This window comes from Ovis aries, chromosome 8, assembly GCF_016772045.2.
Source record: "Ovis aries strain OAR_USU_Benz2616 breed Rambouillet chromosome 8, ARS-UI_Ramb_v3.0, whole genome shotgun sequence".
NCBI lineage: Eukaryota > Metazoa > Chordata > Mammalia > Artiodactyla > Bovidae > Ovis > Ovis aries.
The window spans coordinates 69,943,548-69,955,210 of NC_056061.1; positions in this window are offsets into that span (position 1 = coordinate 69,943,548).

The window sequence follows — 11,663 nt, forward strand, 5'->3', positions numbered from 1 at the left end:
ACGTCTTTGTAACACCAACCCTTTATCTACCACTAGATTTGTTGACTTGTCTTTTATTCCCCTCATAATTCCTGCACAAGGGATCTATCATCATACTTTGAAATATGAAAGGAGTGTTTAGCACCTCAGTGTTGCCCTCCTTCTTTGGGGCTTCAAACAAAACTGAGGCAAAGAGTCCTGCTTTAACATCCTGATACACAAATATCACACTTCACTCTCTCGTCTACTCTGTCTTTTGATTTTCAAGTTCAATTTGGATGTCAAATTCCTCTACACAGTACTTTCCTCCTCAAGCCCTTGTCCATCCTATGATTTCCCCTCGCTGGATTTCCTACCATTGAAAATACCCTACCCTTTCCTCAGTCTACTAATCGTCCCTGTCTCTGTTTTTTCAGCGTATTGTTTTCTCTTTCACTGTAGAAAGTTCATGGTGGCTTTCTTCAGGTCTGAAAGATTATTTGAAAAGGTCTCATTTTGTTCACTTTTTTTTTTTTTTTTTCCTGTGTCCTGCTTAGTTTCCTGTTTCCTAGTTACTCTGCTCATTCACTGCACTGGGACTATGTCCTTAGTCAAAAGTGGGCCTTGCTCTGACTGCACTGCTACTTCAGCCATAATCAACAAGTATTCGCTAAATACTTACAGTGTACTTACTTAATGCTTTTCTGACAGTACGCAAGATCAGGGAACTTTCAGGTCTACCCTTAAGGAGTTTCACTTTCATTAGTCAGGACAAAATATATCCAAAAAAAAAAAAAATAGAGATTACTCATTGTGTTAAAATATCTGCTCTGAAAATGCGCACGTTTTCATTTGGACCATAAAATTTTGGACTAAAAAGTTTTCAAATTCTAAAATCTCTTCTGATACGTGAAGTCTTCCTGCATCATTCATGGACGGACTACCTATTTTACACTGTTTGTTGTTTTTTGTTTTTGTTTTTTTTTTAGCCCCACAGCTTGTGACATCCTAGCTCTATGATGAAGGATCAAATCCATGCCCCTCGCTCTCATTGGAAGCATGGACTGTCATGGAAATCCACTTTTCTTGAATTTTATTTTTTTTTAGTTTGACATTTTTTAACGTGTTAGATCCACAGATGTACCTGCCTTAGCTTTCTACCACTAACATCAATTTTCCCTAAATTGCTCATGAAATACATTTTAAATTTAGATTTTTGCACATTAATGAAGGTTCCCAAATGGTGCTAGTGGTTAAGAATCTGCCTGCTATTCCAGAGACACAAAAGACATGGTTTTAATCCCTGTATCAGGAAGATCCCCTGGAGGAGAAAATGGCAACCCACTCCAGTATTCTTGCCTAGGAAATCTCATGGACAGAAGAGTCTGGCAGGCTACAGCCCATGGGGTCACAAAGAGTCAGACACTACTTAGCAACTCAGCACACACACATTAATGACATCACTTTACTTTCAATTATATCCATGCCTGATATTTAGCATCTAAGTTATTGGGTAAAGAATCAGATTCTTTTTCTCTTTTTTCATTCTTTTCCATCAGGCAAATGTATTAGATGTTCTGAGCTTTATGAAGATGATAATAATGTTAATGACAATAATAATGACACACACTTTCCAAAGTGCTGCCATGTACATTATCTTATCTCATTCTAAAAATGCACTGAGATGATTATAACTACTCTGTTCATGACTGAACCTCTCACAGCTCATAATAGCTCCTCTGCCTCCCACCAGCTCTGCCACAGACACTCTGCAGAGAACTACAGCCCCGGGTTCTGTTGCTCAGGAAAATCCTCAGGCTCCAAACCCAATTGTTCACACTTCTCTGACTCAAACTGCAAACCTGTTGATTTGGTTCCCTTTCTTGCCCTTCAACTTTTTTTTCAGACCTGACTAGAAAGGCCCTTCTAGTCAAGGCTATGGTTTTCCAGTAGTCATGTATGGATGTGAGAGTTGGACTGTGAAGAAAGCTTAGCGCCCGAAGAATTGATGCTTTTGAACTGTGGTGTTGGAGAAGACTCTTGAGAGTCCCTTGGACTGCAAGGAGATCCAACCAGTCCATCCTAAAGGAAATCAGTCCTGGGTGTTCTTTGGAAGGACTGATGCTAAAGCTGAAACTCCAGTACTTTGGCCACCTGATGTGAAGAGCTGACTCATTGGAAAAGACTCTGATGCTGGGAGGGATTGGGGGCAGGAGGAGAAAGGGACGACAAAGGATGAGATGGCTGGATGGCATCATCAACTTGATGGACATGAGTTTGGGTGAACTCTGGGAGTTGGTGATGGACAGAGAGGCCTGGTATGCTGTGATTCATGGGGTCGCGAAGAGTCAGACATGACTGAGCGACTGACCTGAGCTGAGTTGACTTGCTTCTCAGGCTTGCCTTACTCCAGAACACGCATTTTGGTTTCACCTTGCTCTGTCCCCTCTAGTCGGTGTTGTCATGACCCACTCTCAGCTGCAGAACTTGGTATCACATTCAGGGAGGAAGCTCATCAGTCATTGCCAACAGAAGGAGTAATCTAAAACTCCTAGTTTAGAGACCCCTCAGGAGTTACTATTTTCTCCCCATGTGGAAACATGATTCTAGGACACAATATCCTCCATGAACACAGCCCACCATTCTGAAGACCTATGGTCATTGTTGTCGTTAATGTAGATTTATTATTAGCACAAAATGAAGTCAGTTTTCCAACACATGTGATGATATTAATGTGCGATCCTTGGAACTATGCTAGATGACTTCCAATTCTACAATTTGGCATTTTTTCAATGCTTTTTCTTATGAAACTCTACCACTACTAGCCCAGCTTTTGTTTCATAAAGGATTATATAAACAGCCCACATTGAGCCACAGTAGTGCTAATGACTTGAAGGAATTAAAAACCTAGCAGATAAATACAGGGATGGTAGGAAGCCTGAAGGATGGGAATTATGGGAGATGAGTCAGTCGAGCATTGCCTCTACAGGAAGAGTTTGCACATGACATGCCTTTAGCCTCAGCTACTCAGTTCAGTTCAGTTCAGTTCAGTTCAGTTTCTCAGTCGTGTCCGACTCTGCGACCCCATGTATCGCAGCATACCAGGCCTCCCTGTTCATCACCATCTCCCGGAGTTTACTCAAACTCATGTCCATTGAGTTGGTGATGCCATCCAGCCATCTCATCCTCTGTCGTCCCCTTCTCCTCCTGCCCCCAATCCCTCCCAGCATCAGAGTCTTTTCCAATGAGTCAACTCTTCGCATGAGGTGGCCAATGTATTGGAGTTTCAGCTTCAGCATCAGTCCTTCCAATGAACACCCAGGACTGATCTCCTTTAGAATGGACTGGTTGGATCTTCTTGCAGTCCAAGGAACTCTCAAGAGTCTTCTCCAACACAGGAGTTTAAAAGCATCAATTCTTTGGCGCTCAGCTTTCTTCATAGTCCAACTCACACATCCATACATGACCACTGGAAAAACTATAGCCTTGACTGGATGGACCTTTGTTGGCAAAGTAATGTCTCTGCTTTTGAATATGCTATCTAGGTTGGTCATAACTTTCCTTCCAAGGAGTAAGCGTCTTTTAATTTCATGGCTGCAATCACCATCCGCAGTGATTTTGGAGCCCCAAAAAATAAAGTTTGACACTGTTTCTGCTGTTTCCACATCTATTTCCCATGAAGTGATGGGACCAGATGTCATGATCTTAGTTTTCTGAATGTTGAGTTTTAAGCCAACTTTTTCACTCTCCTCTTCCACTTTGCTTGAGACTCTTTAGTTCTTTGCTTTCTGCCATAAGAGTGGTGTCATCTGCATATCTGAGGTTATTGATATTTCTCCCGGCAATCTTGATTTCAGCTTGTGTTTCTTCCAGCCCAGCATTTCTCATGATGTACTCTGCATAGCGGTTAAATAAGCAGGGTGACAATATACAGCCTTGACATACTCCTTTTCCTATTTGGAACCAGTCTGTTGTTCCATGTCCAGTTCTAACTGTTGCTTCCTGACTTGCATATAGGTTTCTCAAGAGGCAGGTCAGGTGGTCTGGTATTCCCATCTCTTTCAGAATTGTCCACAGTTGATTGTGATCCACACAATCAAAGGCTTTGGAATAGTCAATAAAGCAGAAATAGATGTTTTTCTAGAACTCTCTTGCTTTTTTTTTTTTTTATCAAGATGGGCTTGATAAAGAACAGAAATGGCATGGACCTAACAGAAGCAGAAGATATTAAGAAGAGGTGGCAAGAATACACAGAAGAACTGTACAAAAGAGATCTTCATAACCCAGATAATCACAATGATGTGATCACTCAACTAGAGCCAGGCATCCTGGAATGTGAAGTCAAGGGGGCCTTAGAAAGCATCACTACGAACAAAGCTAGTGGAAGTGATGGAATTTAGTTGAGCTATTTCAAATCCTGGAAGATGATGCTGTGAAAGTGCTGCACTCAGTATGACAGCAAATTTGGAAAACTCAGCAGTGGCCACAGGACTGGAGAAGGTCAGTTTTCATTCCAATCCCCAAAAAAGGCAATGCCAAAGAACGCTCAAACTACCACACAATTGCACTCATCTCACACGCTAGTAAAGTAATGCTCAAAATTCTCCAAGCCAGGCTTCAGCAATGCGTGAACTGTGAACTTCCAGATGTTCAAGCTGGTTTTAGAAAAGGCAGAGGAACCAGAGATCACATTTCCAACATCCACTGAATCATTGAAAAAGAGCCTTTAGCCTAGACAAAGGTATTCCTATTTTCAAGTAAGTTATCCCATATTTCCTCATGCAAGATGATTTGGAATGCTTTTATACACAAGCATAGAGCATTACAGGATGTGCTTTTATTCTCGTTAGTAAAATATAGGTGATTTGTTAAAAAAAAAAAATAGGCAAACCAGGAATGCTATGAAGCTGATTTATGCTAAGGGGTTGTAGGAAACATAAATTGATTTATTCATTCTTTTTCTTACCATTATTCTATTTCCAGAGTAAGTGCATTTTGTGAAAAGAATGGTAAAAGGAAAACAAAAACAAAAACAATATCTATAAAAATTGTTCCTGCAGGATGTTTGGAGGATATAAAAATTCCCTCTGTTGAGGAACTGAACCTCTTCTTCTAATGTCTGAAATCTCTCTTAGCCAAGCAGGCTGCACAGCGCCTGAGGCAATGCTAAGTCCAGGTTGGCATTGCCGACAAAGCTTAGGGAGCCTGTGAGAGTGGCTGTGCAGCCAAGAGTTTAGATAAGATTTCCCAGAGGTCTTAGTTGCTCTTCACTTATTTCAATTTGCCTTTCCCTTTAGCTGGCTCCTACTTAGCGTTTCAAGCTCATGTTACCATCCTGGTTTTCAATAGCAGCAAATCCTGAGGTAGTCTATAAAATGGTACCGCTATGATTCACATGGAAAAACACACTTTTGCATCTCCTGCCATAGAATATGTTTCTAAAATTGGCAATCTCACAAATGCTTTGACCCTTCATCATTCCAGGCAGTTGGTCTGTCACTTTTCTTTCATTTTATAGCTTTTAAAAAATGGAGTCCTGAGTTAGGCTCGGAGGCTAAACTTCTCTACAGTAAGTGTGTTTTTTCATAGCATGATACATTCATAAATGCCAGAAAAAGAATAACCCTCCCAGAAAAGAACTGTAAGATGGATGTGCTAGATGAGGCTCCAATATAATTTGACTCTAAGTGCAACTCAAGGCAATAACTTATCCATTCTCATCACTCATTTTTGTATTCATAATTTTTTTGATATTTCCTTTAATTTGAGGGAGTGATTTTTCTCTCAGTTTAGACTTTGCTCCTGTCCTATTAACTTTATGTCTATTTCACCTCAATCACATACGTGAATCAGACTCCATGTCTGAATCCTGAATGGTGAAAATCCTCCCCATGGTCACAACTCCTGTGGCTGCTCACGTCTACACCCAACATACCCAAAAAATGTTTCTTTGAAATGAGAGCTTTCAGTTGCTCAGCTGGTCCATGCCCCAGCCTCTTTCAATTCCTTCCACTTGGACTCCATCATCAAAATGTCAATTGCATTCCCACCACAGTCCCCAAGAACTCACTTCTCCTACTGGGTCCTTCACCACTCAATTCCACTTTCTACTCCCTTCACTCAGCCTCATGAGGGGAAGAAGAGCAGAACTAGGAGACAACAGTCTAATCACCTGGTCTGGCCTTTGCACATTTCTGTCTTTCTTCTGGAACAGGCTTCTAGGTAACCTCTAGTCGGCTGCATGCTGGCTCCAACATTCCTATAATCTCTCCTTATGTAATACGGAAGAACAAGTCTGACTCCATGTTTGATCGAGATGTTTTACTTTACCCTTCGTGTTCTGTTGCTTTTGCTACAAGTTAGTCACTAAAGAGATGTTGTCTGTAGCTTAAGGTAGACATAATGACCCATCTCTGGGAATCCTGCCTTCCATGCCTGAGCATTGTTATAAAACACAGTTGTTTAGTTCACAGGAAACATCTTGACCAGAACCACCTGTGGGTGGCTGTAAAAGAGAAGAAATGAACACATTCCCTCCAGATCATGTCCAGAATCAGGAAATATTTGCAATAATTTATCACCTCTTTTACTTTACCTCCTCACCTCCCCCTCTTTTTCTATAAAAGAAACTAGGATCCAAACTCAGTCAAGATGTTTCTTTGGGACACTAGGCCACCATCTTCTCCTTCTGCTGACTTTCCAAATAAAGTCCGTATTCCTTGCCTCAACAACTCATCTCTTGATTAATTTGGTGGGTCGTGCAGCAAGCAGCATGAGTTTGGACTCAGTAACGTTCAGTCAATGCTGTAAGTGAGAAAACAGAAAAGAGCTGGCATGAATTCCCACAAATTCTTCCTCTCCAACGCTAAATGTTTTCTGTTCAGTTTTTGTTCACTCTTATTTTATTCCTTTCCGTAAAGCTTCTTTCCAGGAATACCTCCTCCACTATGTGTCTTCTCCCATCTGTCAAGTGGAGGCTAAGGGGAAGAAGGATATAGGTAGGAGAATGGCGTGAGTTGGGAAGAGAATCTCTGCTCGTGACCACTGAACAGGCATCTAGAAGGATGCCAAGATTATCACTGAGAAAACAGGGATTGAAGACTCTGCTGGGATGAGACTTCTTTCAAGATGGGCACTGGGGTGGACAGCATTTGCTCTGGCAGCCCACCTCCAGTTCATCCTCACTTGAATATTAACACATTAATTTTTATTTAGGAAATCAACTCTTCTTCAGTTGTTCCTGAGGGCAAATGCCCAGAGCTGCTTTGAAGACTGGTTCTTACATTTTCTTTTCTGTTCCATGAGCTATCCTATGTACTTAAAAAAAAAAAATTCTTGTTGAATTAAATTACCCAAAGTCAGTTTTTGTTCAGTTCAATTGCTCAGTCATGTCTGACTCTTTGCAACCCCATGGACTGCAGCACACCAGGCTTTCCTGTCCATCACCAACTCCAGGAGCTTACTCAAACTCATGTCCATTGAATTGGTGATGCCATCTAACCATTTCATCCTCTCTTGCTCCTTTCTCTTCCTGCCTTCAATCTTTCCCAGCACCAGGGGCTTTTCCAAGGAGTTAGTTCTTTGCATCAGGTGACCAAACTATTGGAGTTTCAGCTTCAGCATCAGTCCTCCCAATGAATATTCAGTTTTTGTTGCTTGAAAATAAAGAAATCTAGATTTTATTGGACTTGAATAGGTGAAGGTAACATGGCATTGAAGAAGGACATTAGGAGTCAGAATACTTTGGCTCTAGTTCTATTTCTGCTCTGGACAGCTGGGATTTACTTGTTCTCATGAAGTTCTACTTACAGAATAAAGATTCCTGATGATGGGGACATATTCAGATCTCTTGGGTGGCTTTTTGAAAACTTACACACTTACTCTCCAGGCAAATTCTGTCAAAAGTTTTGCCTTTCTTCTCACCCTTTCCATGCATCACCTTACAATTGAAAATTACAGTCCAGTGGGCCTTCATTCCTAACAGAAGGGTGTTACAGCACTCAGATATGTTAGATGGAAAGATATTCTACTGGACTAGCATATTTCTGAAGGTTCTTCTAGGGCTAATATCCTTTGAGCTGATGAGATACTTTTTAAAATATATAACTGTTTCAGACAGGTTATGAAAGAAAATTTAAAGTGAAAGCAGATGGAGAGCTATGAATAGAAACAGGAATCAAATCTCAAAAACTGGAGGAATAGTTTTGAAAGATTTTGATGTGAGTTGCCTTAAGTATTATACAACAAGAAAACTTGTGGCAAATATATTCATTGGGACTTGTGAGACTCCTCAGATTTTAATTCTCCAGAATAGGGGGTGTAAATTTTTTGGGGGGGGAAACATGTAATTTGAAAAATAATTTTATTTTTTTAACACACTATGTTTAGAAAATTTTATTGCATTAAATATTAAGACCATTCATGGGGTCATGTAAGAACTAGAATTCAGTGTTCAAAAGAATATGTTTCTGAGAAGCTCAACTAAATGCTACTAATCTAAAATAACTTTCTATCAAAACTTTCTGAATAATTTGTTATTCATTGATGAAATATATAACAAATGTCAATAATACAAAAAAGGGAAAATAGTCCATGTAAATCAAATAGACATTCCTGAGCTAAAATGAAACATGAATTAAACATTGAATAGTTAAGATGTTTAAAACTATTTAAATAAAAATTTTAAAATATTTTTTAATAAGAGTCATCATTTCTGCTCAGCATTACTGGCTTTTTTTTTGATGGAGAAAAGTTAAAATTACTAAAATCAAAACCATACTTTCTAACTGCCAATGAGCTTTGACATAATCAATTCCTAACTGTCCAAATAAATGTTTATAATGAATATACTCTATTTTAATTAAGTTCTCAGTTATTTTTATAGTCTCTTTCTCTTTAACACACTCTCACACACTCTTATACCACCACCACCATAGGATTCAGGCCAACGATATTTAACATGGCTCTATTTTGATACTAAAAAGAGCATACTCTTTGATATGATATTCTCTGCCCCTAAAATTGCTTCAGATCATATGGAATAAACCCATACGCTTATTATGTTCTGCAATTTCTGCAAACTGTTTACCATATGTTCCTACTAGAACTTTTAAAGTTATGTTTCTTCCTTCTTGCATCAATAATTTTGAAGGCTCTTGCATGAATATAATTATGTACCTTATAACTTCATCCTCTTCATTGCTCTCTGTTTACCTTTTATATGTTCTTTTTATATAAACAGGTAAGAAACATTTGTTTGAAGAAATGAGGTGATTAAAATTTAAAAGCCTATCATGAATCTAACTAGTTCCTTACCTTGGCAGTGAACATCCACGTAGGACACTTCTAATTATTTTCACAATAATTACACTGGCAGAAGGACAATGGAGTATGAAATTTATGATATAATTATACCATTCAACTGTCTGCATCTTACCTAAGCACATCTACCTGAGAACAGATGCTCTGATACTCTGGCTTATTTCACAGTTGTAGGACTCAGTCTGTTTTGCAAGTTTCATTCACTGTTTCTTCAAGAGGAGGTAAAATCCAGTATGTAACATGCTGGAAATAGACAATGAAGGACCAAACCAGAGGCATGATACTTTGTGAGCACATCGTATTGGGTTGGCCAAAAAGTTCATTCAGGTTTTCCTGTACCATCTTATGAGAAAACACAAGCAGACTTTTTGGCCAACCTAGTATCGTACACTTTTCCCCGTGAAACACTCAAATTTTGTGCCTTGCTACTTGCTTAACATTGAATAACACCCACTTTTTTGTGCGACTGCATAGTTTTTGGGACGTGATGAGGGAATTTTCTGTAATACCTCATGTTTAAGTATAGGTATAACTTCTTAAGCACTCCAGGAGAAATAAGCATTGCAGGGCAATTTAAATTTCTATGGAGGATTTTGGGGGAAATTACAGATGTTTATGTAAAAACTCAAGTATAACCATTAAACATAATTTGTAAAACCTTTCACATTTCAATCAGGTAAATAAAAATATGGAAGTAAAGGAAAAGGTAAACAGAAAATTAAAATAAGGTGACATAAATAAGCTCAAATATGCCAGTGATAATAATAAATATAAATGGAATACATTTTAAGTGTAGATAATATCAATTTGGATTAAAAATAAGAGTTAAATTCTATTCATAAGAAATATATCTAAAGCCAAAAGACAGGTCTAAAACAAGGTAACTGTAAAAGATACAGTTGACAATGAGTAAAGATACATTACTACCACAGAAAATGGTAATTTTAGGAAAAAATTTACTAAAACAGACAAAATCATGTAACACTATGATTTTCAAAAAGTCACTTAGCCATATCTTCAAAATATTATTTTTCAAATTAAATTGATTGAATTACAAAGATTTTTAAAATCCAGAAAAGTATTGTTTTTAATTCACTTGTTAAAAATACTAGATTAAATAGGACTTATATATGTATATGATTGAAATTTAGTTTAAAATGACCAAAAGTACTGATTTTGTACCTTTCATGATTGGAAAACTTTTTCCCCCATTTTCTAATTTTTGTCTTTTTAAGACAGTCTATCAAAAGATTTCTCCCTATAGCTATGACATATATATATATTATATATGTCATCTTTTGTGAAAAATATCTGAAAAATTGGTTATCTTTATGTCACTAGAAACCACAAATGTTACTCAAACGGAATTGTATTTCATGTCACTTAAACGTGGCCCAATTCACCTTCCTCAGGGAGCTATTGTCATCAGGAAAATTGCTGACTCTAGAAACGAGTCAAAATGTCTTCATTCCCCATCACCAACTCTATTACCATCATTTTTTGACGTATATGACTGACTTTTTCTCAGTTTATATACAGTAAAGTAAGAAAACAATTTTGTTATCTTTATCCTACTTCCCCTTCCTTTTTAAATAAATTGCCTCTTGACTTCCCTTCCTAAACTGAAATTATGTAGTTGCAAATGATGAACAAGGTGGTACCCACAAGAATCCTGTTATTTTTTTGTGCTTAATCACCAGAGATTTTTGTTGTAAGCATTTCACCCAAAGACGAACTCACTTTTACCTAAAACTGTTTAGCTCTGGTTATATAAGAATGAATAGTGGTCATATATTTTCAAATATAAGTTATAGTCACTTAGTAGGTATTATTAGTTACAGTCCATTTTACTAAGCTGGAAGAGGGATTCAAAAAAGTAAAATGTATAATAAAATGTATGGTCTCTTTCCATACTCTCTACTTTCAGATCTTCATCATTTTTTTTTTATCATTAATCCTGTCTCTTTTAAAATCTCTACCTCCTCTAAATCTCACAATAATTTTCAACAGCTAATCATTTTTAACCACTTGATTTAAGCCTCTCTAATCTATTTCAAAATTTTATTGCTTTTCTTCCTCTGGGAAAGAATATATTTCCATCTAGAAAAAGAAGTAATTTTTCACTTTGATTATCAGACTTGCTGTTTTGTTCTGTTTTGTTTTTTTCCTCTAGCATATAGGAGTGTCTGCTAGAAACCAGGTGTCTATGATATGAGTAGGACCAATGGGCTCCACCAGCAAGGTAAGTTGCCTGTGCTTTCCACAGCATGGCCTAAGCTGAACACAGCACAGGTTACGCTACTCATGATCTACACGGACAGCCACCAGCAGGAAGCCTATGATAGGAACAGCTCAAACACACCTTAGCAAATACCAACCAGTCA